The 16,342-nt window shown below is 41.9% G+C and overlaps 1 long non-coding RNA gene across 1 annotated transcript; it reads right to left on the reverse strand.

Annotated features, from left to right (window-relative positions):
• Window positions 1-435: 435 nt before the first annotated feature.
• Window positions 436-15,130, reverse strand: LOC119471129. The gene is made up of 3 exons (XR_005200128.1): window positions 15,119-15,130; window positions 11,154-11,166; window positions 436-505 (listed from the first exon to the last, which is right to left on the reverse strand). It is a non-coding gene; the product is annotated as an uncharacterized LOC119471129 (long non-coding RNA).
• Window positions 15,131-16,342: the final 1,212 nt, after the last annotated feature.

A 16,342-nucleotide genomic window follows, 5' to 3' on the forward strand; every position in this document is an offset into this window, starting at 1 on the left:
TTCAAAAGTAAGTATTCTGCATTTCACTTGAAGTGGCAAACTGTTGCTACCAGGAGGCTTTCATAAGTTATATACTTAGAACTTATCTGGTCTGTATACATGTATGCTATAACAACTACTGTAAAAATTATACAAAATGACACTGATGCAAAACAAGTTCCTGGCTTCACCCAGGAAGGAACTCAAGAGCAAGCCAGTGGTGGAAGAAGAGTTTTATTGAGGCAGCAGCAATATTACAGCTCCCTGGTTGAACCTACACAACAGGGCTACCCCATAGGTAGTGCACTTGGAGTACTGGCCTAGAGGTACGTTTTTGGTCATATTTATACCCACTTTTAATGACCTGCTAATTCGGTGGTGGGACATCCAGAAATAGCTAGAAAATGAGTGGTAACTTTCAGGTTTTGACAAGGTAATGAGCGGTAACCTCTGAGTATTGCCATGGCAATGGTAAACTGTCCTGGCACTGGTGGGCATGTCTTACGGAGAGGTGCTTTTGGTACCTCTTCCTGGTTCAGACCAGTCTTCAACCTGGTCTGCAGTCAAGTCCCCCCTGCTCCCTAGTTCATTGCCTTCTCAGAGATTCGATACACCTTAATCTTAAGGGTGCTGCAGAAGGGCAGAGCTCCAACTTCTGTAACTCTTCCCTGGCAATTTTTTGGGTGAAGGCCCTGCCCAGCATTGAAGGAATAAAAATCTCTGAATACTTGATCTCAGAGGCCCAAAGACAGGGTGCTTTCATTCTCTGGGTCAGAAGATGAAATGGGTTGGAAACCTTGTGCCAGCATTGTCTTTACATACAACTGTTTTGATCTAGAATACACAAACTTTACTAAGAGGTAAAACAAGCAAGGACCAAAAATTAATAACAACAAGGCATCTATCAAAGGTTCCAGGATTGGTAAAAACCAGGTAAGACTTGGGAGGACATTTTTATAGTCAAGCAGATATAGTCTGGCTCTATGTAATCAGGTAGCTTGCCCACAGATCTTTTTAATAGTGACCTCAGCCTATCCAGAGTTGTTACATATGCACAGCAGGTTTTATTAACAACTGCACAGACCCCACCTTGTTCAGCTAGTAAACAATCCAATGCTAGTCTGTTATTGAGGAATACATTTGCCAAAGAGTCTAGGAATTCTTGAATTCTCTTCAATGCCTGACCTGTGTTGGTAGCTAATGATTCCAGGCTTTGAGTCAAGTTCTTTAGGGTTGACACATGGTACACAAAGCCACCCCTGGGGGGCTGCTAATCCTATTGCCTCCCTGATTCCCACCGGAATTAATCCTATTGCTTATTTATTTCTGAATTCCTAACTCTCATGTGGTTCTAGATGGTTAGCCCTTAATGGGTAATGGTGGCCAACAGACATTCACCCCATTCCAAGTTGGAAAGCTATTCCTCAAAGAACAGGTGCTCCCCTGGGCATTAGGAGTGGTTACAGGGGTAGCTTCTTGCCACTCATGGCCATAAACAGAAATGAGCCCGGTTGGGGCACAAATAGAGGCACTATGGGGTGTGATGTCTATCCTTTGCTGCCAAGTTGGGTCCATAGAGATATACTTCCCATGTTCCAATGCAGGTGGTCGAACAACCCTTGTTTCCCAGGAGGGGTGTGGTAATCCCACCTTTCCAGATTAGGCAGTTGTTTTTCCCCTGTATGTTCTGATCCGGGAGAAAGCAACATATACAGTTTCCGTTCTCACAAATGAAATCCCATTTACCTTGCTATAGCCTTGAAAACTTGGCAACTAGAACTGGATCAGGGCATTGCAGAGAAACTTCTGCTTTTGTGTCATTAACACAACATGGGCTGCAAAAGACAGAATCATTGGTGCACTGGAGATATGTATACTCAACTTCCTAGGTACATATAGTAGTAGCAATGTGTAATAGTGGAAATGTGCTTAATGTGGAATCCATTAAGCAGGGAACAGTTCCACCTAACAAATACAGGTCTAAGTACTTTGAAAACACTATGGTTAGTTAGGAGGTCTGGAGAAATGGTGGTGAGATTTTCCAGATGAGCCAGAAGGTGGAAATCTCCATCCTGGGGATGTTGATGACAAATCCAGCAACTATGAAGAGGGTACCCTGACGCTATAATTTTTGAAGTATATACTATATGAATTTGTTCCTACCCCCAATATAAGAGGTTAATTGGGAGAGCAAACAGGATTAACAGTGGGCCTTAGAATGCCTGCTATGCCCAAAAAGGAAAAAAGAGGTGTTTCCTAGGAGGAGATGGTTGACCAAAACAATTGGGAAAAAAAAAAAAGCCTTCCAATCAGGAAGAAGAAAAAAGGATTCCCACCCACTGAATCTGGTTATTATATCTAAGTGTTATTTATTTATTATTTTTTACTTTAAGCTCTCAGGTATATGTTCAGATCTTGCAGGATTGTGACATAGAAATACACATGCCATGGTGGTTTGCTGTCTGCTAATGTTATCCCTCCCCAATATCCCCACCCCCACTATCCCTCCCCTAGCCCCGCATCTCTCAACAGACCCCAGTGTGTGATGTTTCCCTCCCCGTGTCCATGTGTTCTCATTGTTCAACACCCACTTATGAGTGAGAACATGTGGTCTTTGGTTTTCTGTTCTTGTGTCAGCTTGCTGAGAATGATGGTGTCCAGATTCATCCATGTCCCTGCAAAGGACAAGAACTCACCCTTTTTATGGCTGTATAGTATTCCAGGGTGCATATGTGCCACATTTTCTTTATCCACTCTATCATTGATGGGCATTTGGGTTGGTTCCAAGTCTTTGCTATTGTAAAGAGTGCTTCAATGAACATATATGTACATGTGTCATTATAATAGGACGATTTATAATCTTTTGGATATATACCCAGGAATGGGATTGCTGGATCAAATGGTATTTCTATTTCTAGATCCTTGAAGATTCACCACACTGTCTTCCACAATGGTTGAACTAATTTATACTTCCACTAACAGTGTAAAAACTTTCCTATTTCTCCACATCCTCTCTAGCATCTGTTGTCTCCAGATAATTTTAATGCTTGCCATTCTAACTGTCATGAGATGGTATCTCAATGTGGTTTTGATTTGCATTTCCCTAATGACCAGTGATGGTGAGCATTTTTTCATATTTTTTGGCCACATAAATGTCTTCTATTGAAGAAGTGTCTGTTTATATCCTTTGCCCACTTTTTGATGGGGTTGTTTTTTATTGTAAATCTGTTTTCATTATTTGTAGATTCTGGATATTAGCCCTTTGTCAGAGGGGTAGCTTGTGAAAATTTTTTCCCTTTCTGTTGGTTGCTGGTTCACTCTAATGATTGTTTCTTTTGCTGTACAGAAGCTCTTAAGTTTAATTAGATCCCATTTGTCTATTTTGGCTTCTGATGCCATTTCTTTCAGTGTTTTAGTCATGAAGTTCTTGCCTATACCTATGTCCTGAATGATATTGCCTAGGTTTTCTTCTAGGATTTTAATGGGCTTAGGTCTTATGTTTAAATCTTTAATCCATCTGCACTTAATTTCTGTATAAGGTGTAAGGAAGGGGTCCAGTTTCAGCTTTCTGCACATGGCTAGCCAGTTTTCCCAACATTAGTTATTAAACAGGGAATCCTTTTCCCATTGCTTGTTTTTGTCAGATTTGTCAAAGATCAGATGGTTGTAGATGTGTGGCATTACTTCTGAGGCCTCTGTTCTGTTTCATTTGTCTATATCTCTGCTTTGGTACCAGTACCATGCTGTTTTGATTACTGTAGTCTTATAGTATAGTTCAGAGTCAGGTAGCATGATGTCTCCAGCTTTGTTCTTTTTGCTTAGGATTGTTCTGGCTATATGGGCCCTTTTTTGGTTCCATATGAAGTGTAACATGGTTTTTTCCAGTTCTGTGAAGAAGGTCATTGATAGCTTGATAGGGATAGCATTGAATCTGTAAATTACTTTGGGAAGTATGGTATTTTCACAATATTGATTCTTCCTAACCATGAACATGGATTTTTTTTTCCATCTGTTTGTGTCCTCTCTTATTTCCTTGAGCAGTGGTTTGTAGTTCTCCTTGAAGAGGTCCTTCATGCCCTTTGTTAGTTGTATTCCTAGGTATTTTATTCTCTTTGTAACAATTGTGAATGGGAGTTCACTCATGATTTGGCTCTCTGATTGTCTGTTATTGGTGTATAGAAATGCTTGTGATTTTTGCACATTGATTTTGTATCCTGAGACTTTGCTGAAGTTGCTTATCATCTTAAGGAGATTTTGGGCTGAGATGATGGGGTCTTCTAAATATACAATCATGTCATCTGCAAATAGAGACAATTTTACTTCTTCTTTACCTAATTGAATGCACTTTATTTCTTTTTCTTGCCTGAATGCTTTGGCTAGAACTTCCACTACTATGTTGAATAGGAATGGCGAGAGAGAGCACACTTGTCTAGTGCCCGTTTTCAAAAGGAATGCTTCCAGTTTCTGCCCATTCACTATGATATTGGCTGTGGTTTTGTCATAAATAGCATTTATTATTTTGAGATATGTTTTATCAATACCTAGTTCATGTGAGTGTTTAGCATAAAGGGCTACTGAATTTTGTTGAAGGTCTTCTCTGTATCTATTGAGATAATCATGTGGTTTTTGTCTTTGGTTTGGTTTATGTGATGGATTACCTTTATAGATTTGCATATGTTGAACCAGTCTTGCATCTGTGGGATGAAGCCTACTTGATCGTGATGGTTAAGCTTTTTGATGTGCTGTTGCATCGTGTCTGCCAGTATTTATGATCATCATGCATATTGGCCTGAAATTTTCCTTTCTAGTTGTGTCTCTGCCAGGTTTTGGTATCAGGATGTTCATCTCATAAAATGAGTTAGGAAGGATTCTCTCTTTTTGTATCGTTTGGAATAGTTTCAGAAGGAATGGTACCAGCTCCTCTTTGTACATCTGGTAGAATTTAACTGTGAACTCATCTGGTCCTGGATTTTTTTGATTGGTAGGCTATTAATTGCTGCCTCAACTTCAGATTGGGGCATTTAATTCATTTACATTTAAGGTTAATATTGTTATGTATTAATTTGATCCTGCCATTTTGATACTAGCTGGTTGCTTTGCCCATTAGTTGATGCAGTTTCCTCATTGTGTCAACTGTCTATACCATTTGGTATGATTTTGCAGTGGCTGGTACTATTTGGTCCTTTCCATGCTTAGTGTTTCCTTCAGGAGCACTTGTAAGGCAGGCCTGGTGGTGATGAAATCTGAGTACTTGCTTGTCCATAAAGGATTTTATTTTTCCTTCACTTATGAAACTTAGTTTGGCTGGATATGAAATTCCAGGTTGAAAAATTCTTTGTTTTAAGGATGTTGAATATTGGTCCCCACTCTCTTCTGGCTTGTAGGGTTTCTGCTGAGAGATACACTGTGAATCTGATGGGCTTCCCTTTATGGGTAACCTGACCTCTGTTTCTGACTGCCCTTAGCATTTTTTCCTTCATTTCAACCCTGCTGAATCTGATGATATGTGCCTTGGGGTTACTCTTCTTGAGGAATATCTTTGTGGTGTTCTCTGCATTTCCTGGATTTGAATATTAGCCTACCTTCCTAGGTTGGGAAAGTTCTCCTTGATAATTCATCAAGCTCATTCTCCATCGAGTTTTGTTCCCTTCCTGGTGTGGAGTTGTGATCCCTTGGAGGAGGAAAGGCATTCTGGTTTTGGTGATTTCATCCTCTTTGCACTGGTTTCTTTCCATCTTTGTGGATTTATGTACCTTTGGTCTTTGAAGTTGGTGACTTTCGGATGGGGTCTTTGAATGGACATCCTTTCTATTGATATTGAAGCTATTGCTTTCTGTTTTTTAGTTTTCCTTCTAACAGTCAGGCACCTCTGCTTCAGGACTGTTGGAGGTCCACTCCAGACCCTGCTTGCCTGGGGATCACCCGTGGGGGCTGCAGAACAGCAAGAATTGCTGCCTGTTCCTTCCTCTGGTAACTTTGCCCCAGAAGGGTACCAGCCTGATGTCAACCAGAGCTCTCCTGTATCAGGTGTCTCTTTGGATGTACCAGAGTCAGGGAGCCGCTTGAGGAGGCAGTTTGTCCATTATCAGAGCTCAAGTGCTGTGCTTGGAGCTCTGTTGCTCCCTTTGGAGCTGCTGGACAGGGACGTTTAAGTCTGCTGTAGCAGAACTCACAACCGCCCCTTTTCCCAGGTGCTCTGTCCTGGGAAGGTGGGGCTTTATAAGTCCCTGATGTGCTGCTGCCTTTTTTCAGAGATGACCTGCCCAGCAAGGAGGGAGTCTAGTCACAGTCTGCCCGCAGAGGTATTGCTGAGCTGCAGCTGGCTCCACCAGCTTCTGTGTAAACTTCCTTGCAATTTTGTTTACATGGGTAAAGTTAGAACTTCCTCAGAAAAGATGGATGGCCTCAGTAATGGCAGACTGCCTTGGTAATGGTGGACTGCCTCAGTAATGGCAGACAACCTTCCCCTCACTGAGCTCAACTGTCCCAGGTTGAGCTCAAACTGGCTGCAAAACTCTCAAGCCAGTGGGTGTCATTTTGCTGGTTTGTGGGGTGGGACCTGCTGAGCCAGATCACTTAGCTCCCTGCCTTCAGTCCCCTTTTTTTCAGGGGAATGGGTGGCCCTGTCTCGCAGGCATTCCAGGTACCAATTAAAATGGCCATCCAGATTTGTGCTGGAAACCTGTGGTGCTTATCGGCCTGGCAGGAATCTCCTGGTCTGTGGTCTGTAAACACTATGGGAGAAGTGCAGTATCTGAACCAGAGTGTGGAGTGCCCAGAAAAGTCCCTGATGGCCTCCACTGGGTGAGGGAGTGGGTTCTCTGGCCCAGTTATGCTTCCCAGGTAAGGCAGCACCCCATTCTGCCTCGGTTTGCCCTCCTTGGGCTACACCCACTGTCCAACCAGTCCCATTGAGATGAACCTGGTACCTCAGTTGGAAATGCAGAGATCCCTCATCTTCTGCATCACTCTTGCTGGGAACTGCACTCTGGAGCTGTTCCTATTCAGCCACCTTGGTGGAAGTCCTCATGTTAATTCTTTTAAATAGGTAGCAGAGGTCTTCCAAAGATTCACAGATGTAAGTGGTGGTGACCTTCCTTTGTGACTGCAACTCATAAGAAACAGGTTTTGCCTGGGTATGTGTAACTAACTAATTATTCCCTGAAGATTGACAGCAGGGTGGAGGCAGTAATTAACCAGATTTAGAGGCCCTTCCATTTTTGTTATGACTGACTGTGGGGGGATCCTTCTTTCTAAGTTTTTAGTAAGACTAAGTTTCTGGTTTAATGGGAGAATATCTTCCCTTGTGGGAGGAAACAATATTTTATTTCCATATGAGTGAAGGGCCGTTTGAGCCTGGCATAAGTTGATGATATCAGTGAGCATTCTCTATATCTCATCATCAAACAGGAGGTCTAAAGTTAAAAAAAAAAACCTTCCATTAGTCATTTCAAATGGGCTAAGCCTTAAGGTTCCTTTTGGAGCCATCCTCATGTGCAACAAGTCTATCAGTAAGAGGAAAAACTTAGGCGTCTGAGGTTTTCTGACAGAGTTTTACTAGCATTCTTTTGAGAACATGATTGACTTTTTCTACCTTCCTGTAGAATTAAGATCTCCAGGAAGAGTAAAGATGATAGGTAATGTCTAAGGCTGAGGAAACCTGCTGGAGGAGATTCTGTTATCACTTTGAAGACTTTTTGATCATCCAAACCTTCAGATGATCTCTCTAAGTAAGGACTTGGACACTTTTAACATCTTCCCTGTCCCTGTGGGGAGAACTTCTATCCACTTGGTGAAAGTGTCTATAAATATACTAGCAAGTATTTTAGTCCTCAGTAAGGTGACATATGGGTGAAATCTGTTCTGCAGTCTTTCCCAGGGTATATTCCTTGGTGTCGTACAGGTTTGAGTAGGGGTGGGGGTATGGGGTTCAAAGTTCACAGGCCCTGGTGACCCTCTTTACAGTCTCATATAGTTTCTTTCTAAAGAAGATTTAAGAAACCAATTTGAATAGAGAATTCTCTCCCAAATATGAGGAGTCACAGACATACTTAATTATTTCCCATTGCTCAGCCTTGGGGACAAAGAGTCTGTTGCTTTCTAGCAACCAGTCTGAAGGATCCTTTTGTAAGCCTTTCTGTTCTGGCCATTTTACTTCCTCAAGGGGATAGTATGGTGCCGCGGACATGGGTGGAACACTAGGTATTAGTGCAGCAGCCTACAGTACTGCTGTTTCTTTAGCTTCAGCATTGATTGCTCTGTCTGTCAGAACATTTTCTCTGATTGAGGTGTCTCCTTCTTGGTGTCCCCTGCAGTGAATAACTGCTATCTCTTTTGGAGATATACACCGTCAAAAAGTTCCACGATCTCAGAGCATCTTGTATGCAGGAGCCTTTGGCTATTAATAGTTCCCTTTCTTTCCATATGGCAGCATGAGCATGGAACACCAGAAACCCATATTTGGAATCAGTAAATATATTGACTCCTGAGTCTTTTCCCAATTAGAAGGACCTAATTAGAGCAATTAATTCCACTTTTTGAGCAGAACTTTATGGAGGCAAAGCTTTGGCTTCAATGACTTCTTGTTGGCTAACCACAGCATAACCTGCCGTTCTGACTCCCTCATGAATAAAACTACTTCCATCTGTAAACCCCTCAACATTAGGACTATGCAAGGGCTCACGTTTGAGATCAGGCCTGCTACAGTAAGCTGTTCTATGGATTCTACACAGGAATGAATGAATTAGGGATCTTATCCTTGGGACTTGTGAAGTCTGGCAACAGTGTAAGAGTTTAAAACTCAACATACGTTAAGAGTAACCTCTTAGTGTCAAGCAAAATGGCCTAATATGTAAGTAACTATCCCCCTTCAGCCACTGGTGTCCCTTTGCTTCTAGGAGCCCCTATAGTTGATGGGGGGTTATGATATCTAATTGTTGTCCCAAGGTAAAATTACTGTCTTCTTCTACTAATATACAGTGGTGATAGCCACAGTTTGGAAGCATTCTGGCCACTCAGCTGCCACTTGGTCTAGCTGTTTAGAAAAGTAAACCACTGGTCTGGGATTATCCGTGAGTGTTTGAGTTAGAACACCAAAGCCATCCCTTGTTTTTCTATGTTTGGATACTCCAAAGCAGCAGCTGCTCCAAGCTTTTCTTTTAGGGTTAAGAATGCCTTCTAACAGGTTATGTCCCAATTCAAAGGGTTATGATTTCTCCCTTTTACAGCTTCATAGAGTGGTTTTGCTATGAACCCAAATCCAGGAATTCAAATCCAGCAGAATCCAGCCATTCCTAAAAAAGCTCTTAACTGTTTTTTAGTCTGGGGGTCCTGGAGTGCCAGGATGGTCTCTTTTTATTCTTGGGCCATGGTCCTTGTCCCAGGGATGAGCACATACCCCAAATATTCAAATTTCTGTAAAGAGATCTTAGCCTTGTAAGGAAACATCTGATACACTTGCTTTCCTAGAAAAATCAGGATCTGCATTGTGTTCCTATCAGTCTTCCCTAAAAGGGCTGGAAATTAATAGGTAATCCACATATTATAAGAGGGATCCATTAGTTAACTATGATTCTGTTAACTCCGTCGTTAATGCATGGTGAAAGACTGTCCCCAAAACCTTGAGGAAGGACTTCCCAGGTAAGCTAAGATGTAGTATAAGTGTCTGTATCAGTCTGTTCAAAATAAAAAATATACTGGGATTCTGGGGTAACAGTGTACCAAAGAAAGCATATTTTATGTATAACATAGGAACCAATGAGCATCTTCAGGGACTTGAGTCAGTCCTGTGTCAGGATTAGGAACCATTGGGTAGACTGAGACTACTGCCTCATTAATTGCCCTTAGATCTTGAACAAGTCTATATTCCTCATTTGGTTTCTTTACCGGCAAAATAGGGGTGTTCATGGCGACTGATAGGATTGTAGTAATCTGTACTTAAAGAACTTTGCTATCAGGGGCTGGACGCCCCTCTGAGCCTCAGGTCTCAGTGGATACTGTCTTTACCATGGCTAATTAACAACGGATTTTAAAATAACCTGGACTGGGGATACATTAATAGCTCTACCAGGAGCTTCTAGGCCCTAAGCAGAGAGGTCTGCTTGAGAAGCACAATGTCATGAAAGGGAGGTCTTCTCTTTATCTGTTTTTTTTTCAGGTGTACAAGTCTTTAGTCTTCCTGGTTAAGTTTGTAAGTATTGTTTTTGATACTATTTTAATGGAATTATCGTTTTTTTTTTTTTTTCCTTTGAGACAGAGTCTCACTCCAGTCACCCATGCTGGAATGCAGTGGTGTGATCTTAGCTCACTGCAGCCTCAACTTTATGAGCTCACGTGATTATCCCACCTCAGCCCCCTTAGTAGCTGGTAGTACAGGTGCATGCCACCATGCCCAGCTCACATCTTCTGTGTATTTTTGTAGAGACAGTGTTCACCATGTTGCCAAAGCTGGTCTTGAGCTCCAAGGCCCAAGCAATTCACCTACCTTGACTTCTTAAAGTGCTAGGATTACGGCCATGAGCCACAGTGCCTGGCCACATTTCTATTTGTGATAAGGCCTGTACTTAGAACTAGGAGAAATGCTCCTTTCTGGCCCATTGCCTTTTCATGAGGCTCTTCAAATTGAACTGCAGCCTGTAATTGGGAAAGTTAAGTCTCTTCCCAGTAAAGGAATAACGTGCTCATGCAAAAGCAAAAATCTGTGGAAAAACATATGGTACCCCATGGTATAACCAAAAGTGTGAGTGAATCTCCTAATTTTCGTCTGGCCATCAATCCCTGTTATGGTACAAGAGCAGGAAGACAGTAGCCTTAAGAAATGGGCCAGAACTGAGTAGGCTACACTCATATCGAATAAGAACTCAATATTATTTCCTGCCACATCAAAGCTTGCCGAGGGCCTTCTGGAGATGAAAGGGTGTCCAGTGGAAGTCACAGAGAACGTTGGGCCCCATCAGTCCTCTATTCTCTGGGCCATTATGGATTTGGGTGACTGAGACTCCTTTTTAAGCCTGAGGGAGTTCTTCCAGTGGTCCTCGCTTATAGAAGGCACACTAATTTCGTTCTAAGGAGCGGTCATCGCAGTTGCTGATCTTACTGCATTTTCTCAGCATGGTGACCCTGAGGCAGCAGGGGGCTTAAAGCAGCTGCTAATAATTGCGCTTTTGGGCCAATACTTTCAGTTTTCACCTCGGCTTTTGTGCTTTCTCTGTTGTTATAAACCCCACAGGTCATGTTTAAGAGTTGGCTCACAGAAGTTTGAGGCCTCATTGCTGCCTTTTATAACTTCCTTCTAATATCAGGGACAGATAGGGTAATAAAATGCACACCCAGGAGAGCTCACCATTCTGGGGAGTCTGGGTCTAGATTAGAATATTTCCCAAGCGCCTCAACCAAGCAGATCTGGAACAGAGTGGGATTTTCATCTTTCCTCTGAGTTATTTATCTTACCTTGTCATAATTAACTGGCTTAACTGAACATTTATTCAAACCTTCTATTAAACAAGTGAGCCTATGATTTCTGTGTTCAAGATCTTAGGAACTCCTCTAATAATCTCATTGAGTGTCTAGCTCTGGAACTGTGTCTCCTTCTACACCACAAAATCGTGTGGCCTTGATTACGAGCAGCCACGCTATCTGCATAGTCACGAGCAGTTCCTAGAATCCTTTGTTTTTCCAAACAAGGTACAGCACGTGGGTAATAATATTTGCATGTCACTCCAAGCTAAATCAAAAGGCATGGTCAACTTAACAAATTCCTCTACAAACTTCCCTGAAGCCTCTAAAAAGCAGCCAACCTTTCCCTTGTATAAAGTCAAATTGGACATGGAAAAAGGCATATCCATACTCTGATTGTTCCCCCATCTCTGTCAGTTACTTCCCACAATAGATACAGGTTTTATTTTGGGGGCTGATATGGGGCCCTACTCCTAGTAGTGCTGGTTGGGCTTACATCCTTGGGCAGTAAGGGATGCAGGACAGAGTTTGCTGGATAAGGGGGAGGGATGCATGGTGACCTTGGGGTGGAATCTTGCACTATAAAACTGACAGGGCCCTACTCAGAACTGGAGAACTGAGGAGGCTTTGAGGGGGTACAGGGCTTCTAGGGGTAGCAGCTAGGAGGGTGTCATCTAGGATATCTGGCATAGCTTTTTGGTGCCTAGGAGTATCATAAGCCAGACATATTTTACAGATGTCTCTGAGATCAGTATCCTGAAAAAGGGCCATAAAAGCCTACACATAAGGAACATCTCCCTGTATTCCTTCCTTTCTATAGAACAAGCCTAATCGTTAAGTAACATTATAAGGTAAACAACCATGTCCTGGCCAAATCTTTCGGTTCACCAATTTGTATTGGACCCAATAATGTTGCAACAGAAAATGAATTTTTTCTTCTTCTTATTGTCTACTTTGAATATTCTCCAAATGCCTAAAAGACACCCTAGTGGCGAGTCCTTCAGGTTGCTCTCTGCAGTCCCCATGTCTAATAAAGATATCTACGGGAAGGTCTGAGTTAGCCTTAGTCTGGTGCATGCCTAGTTATTTTTCCTTTTTAAATTCTCACTTTCTGCTAAGAAAGTGTAAACAGCAAAGGGTTGTAAAAGGGGATTATGGACAATGAATGGATAGAATGATGAGCCTGAATTCCACAAAGAAAGAGGGAAGCATCTTAATTTGGTCAGAGAGGAGCTAAACAGAAGGTGATTGTGAAAGGGACGAAGAAAGGAGTGAGAAGTGCTGCCCAAGGGGAGACCTCAGAGACCCTAACTCACCAGAGAACCTGCTCAGCAGCAGAAATGCAGAAAAGATGTTTAGGCAGCTGCTGTCTACCACCAGGTAATTGTCCGTCAATCAGGCCAGTGTTTGATGCTCCTAGTCCCTTTGACTAAGATGGGCTTGAGCAACACAGAAGGAAAGACGTGGGAAGCGGCCCCAATGGCTAACAGAAAAATAATAACTTCTAATTTCAAGGCAGAAAGCAAGAGACCAAGATTGCAGGCTGTAACTCACAATCCTAGAAAGAATGTCAGTGCGGAAAACTCCAGAGCATCTGGGAGGTTGGCAACAGTACCAATGCCGGAAAATCCAGAGTACCCATGTATCAACAAACAAGGATGCCCTCACCAAGTGCCCAAACCCCCAGGAAACCTGGGGGGCAGCTAACAGTGAGCCAAAGGCCAAGCTGGAGTCACAGATCAATGTGACTCTGGCATCCCAGAGTCAATACAAAAGTGGACCTCCCACAATCAAGAACATGGAAACAATGGATGTAGCCTCCTCGCTGGAAAATTCTACTCATGGGAGACAAGAGAGGACATTGCAAGATCAAAGAGTCTATTTTCTTAAATATGGAGCCCCTATAAGAATAAACATACAAATTTTAAAACTAGGTGATGTGAAAATAATGAAGGCAGTAAAGAAAAGCATAACCATCAAATAATCATAGAGCTGGGGAACGGTAAAAGCCAAGGTCCAGGACTCCTCTGAGAATAGAAAGATGGCATTTCATCTCAGTCTGTGGAATGAAGAAAGGGATGAAAGAGGAAGAAAGGAGGGAAGCAAAATATCCTGAAAATAGCTGTCTCATTTTGTGAGGTGTACAGAACAAGATGCTTTTCCTCTGCTCATGTCCAGTTTCTTTGGGGATTACATGTACTTAACGGTTTGCTTATGGTTCACTGCCTGGTGGCCCTTTCTCTAGAAAGAAAAAAATAAAATAAGTAAAATTAAGCTCTTGGGAAACCCCTAATGGTGCATCAGAACTACACTTTAGTGTTCCAGTAATTAGCAGTAATTATTTCTGCATAGTTTTGGCTCGAGGCTCCTGCCTTTCTGGTTGTCAGAGGCTGCAGCCTGAGAAGTCCTGTTCTGTAGTGTAAGTAACCGAGAACTTCTTTTTTTTTTTTTTTTTTTNTTTTTGAGACAGAGTCTCACTCATCACCAGGCGCCAGGCTGGAGTGCAATGGCACAACCTCGGCTCACTGCAACCTCCGTCTCCCGGGTTCAAGCAATTCTCCTGTCTTAGCCTCCCGAGGAGCTGGGACTACAGGCACGCACTACCACACCCAGCTAATTTTTTTGTATTTTTAGTAAAGATGGGGTTTCACCATTTTGGCCAGGATGGTCTTGATCTCTTGACCTCGTCATCTGCCCGCCTCGGCCTCCCAAAATCCTGGGATTACAGGTGTGAGCCACCGCGCCCGGCCAGCAACAGAAAACTTCTGGGTGAAACATACATTCACCTCCTTCTGTGGGTGAAACATATATTCTTTACCTACATTATGAAATGATGAAGCATCACTATAGTGACTCTCCTCACCAGAAAGGCTATTATGTATCAGTCAGACTTACACTTTCAGGCTGTGGCTTCCTTCCTGGCTATTTGGAATAATGATCAAATATTTGTATCTATTTCTTCCTTTCTCATAATTTTATTTCACTATGACGTGGAACTTTGAAGGGAGACTCATCAATTGGATCAAAACTGTCAAAATGACCTTATTAAAATTTTATCTTCTATTGCTAGTCAGAAAAAAATTTTCAGTCTCCATTAATTTGTACTAAGTAATGTTATAGCCAGCTTTTTTTCTTTCAAACTGGATTACCCAGTGATAATCTGCTTTTCTTTATTTTCTTATAAGGCTGCTCACCTTTCCTCTAGATTATATTAAAATTCTCTGTAATTTTGATACTTAACTGATCTAGTGATGCTGGAAATAAAAGATGATCCAGGCTTCATATTCCTGGATATCAACTGTCTAGTAAAATTCTTATGAGAGACTTTAAGATTTAAAGAATTTTAAGGCTTCACAAACAGGAGAATGTAGAGGATAATCTTTAAATATATACACACATATGTCTCTTTGAGATGAGTTTAACGGAAGTATCTCATGGCCGTTTTAATGGGACTCCTTGTCCTTATGAGAACAATAAAATCTCCCAAGCTACTAGCAGTCATATTAGTTTTTTTTCTTTCTTTCTTCCTTTCTTTTGTTTGTTTATTATTTTTAAAAAAGAACTGAATGGAAACTTTCTTTTAATTTTCATTTTAGGTTTAGGCGTACCTGTGCAGATTTGTTACAGGTAAACTTGTGTCACCAGGGTTTCCTATAGAGATGACTCCATCACTCAGGCACTAAACCTGGTACCCAATAGTTATTTTTTCTGCTCTTCTCCCTCCCCCCACCCTTCACTTTCTGGTAGGCCCCAGTGTCTGTTGTTTCCCTCATTGTGTCTATGTGTCAGTTATGGATACATTCATTACTAAACATTGCCAAGTAATTTGAACAGGGAATATTTAAAATAAAGAAATATTAACTTTGTTTAATAAATTAACTAAGAAGTAATAAAAGAAAACCTCCAAATATTCTAGGATATATACCCAAGGAAGGAACAAACTTAGAAGCGGAGGGAGGGGCCTTCTCCCTGGGGTGGAGATTCAGAACTCATTGGAGAAGGTAAAATTGCAGCCCACTGGATGACAGAGATTTCTGGGTTTTCCTAGGCCAGAGTTTTCTCAAAGTTATCAGGTTAAGGATAAAAACAGAAAATCGTCTGCTGGGGCACCCACAAAACTTTCCACAGAACTATACACTATGATTGCTATTGAACTTCTTGGAAAGTTAGGTCAGGCACTAACTAGCCTTACCAGGAAGCTACCCAAGAGCTGCCCACAGGTAACTCAACCAAAGGCCATCACTGGGAAGGTTCAGGAAGGTAGATGGAGGGCCCTTGGAATTTGCCTTGTAGGAGACAGCTGTGGTGCCCACAAGAATTCAATGAACAACTGGCATGCCACTGACCTTGCTTCTAGGAAGCCATGGGTAGTATTTGTGAAACTAATAAAACCAAAACTACCTGCTGAACTCATCAAAGATGAGGTTCCCCTTCGTGGATCTAGGGTATTATGTCCTACATGCTACTGTAGATCCACACAAACAAGAAGCAGCACAGCACATGACACAGGAAGAGAAGCCCCTTCCTCCTTCTATGTCCCTCTAGAGTCCTTTACTGACAAGGTTGGCGCCATGCCGGCTGACAAGGAAGATATGTTCCACTAACACAAACAGGGCAATGAAGGGTAGATTTGGAGCTAAGAGGCAATAAATTTATAACTAGGAAAATTTCATACACCAGTACCCAAATGAACAAACTAGTAATACATTCACCTTCACTTAAGGTGTCAAGATTCATCTATGTACTGTCTGAAAAAATATAAGCCTCCTAGAAAATAATCATGTATAAATTTCACAGCATTGTAATGCGACGTTTTCTAGAAGAACCATAACATTTCGTTTACCTTTACATAAGAGTAAAAGACGAAATAATGTTCTTTTCACAATGCAATTCTTGAAATAGTTGTTTT

This window comes from Cebus imitator, unplaced genomic scaffold, assembly GCF_001604975.1.
Source record: "Cebus imitator isolate Cc_AM_T3 unplaced genomic scaffold, Cebus_imitator-1.0 Scaffold51, whole genome shotgun sequence".
Lineage (NCBI taxonomy): Eukaryota > Metazoa > Chordata > Mammalia > Primates > Cebidae > Cebus > Cebus imitator.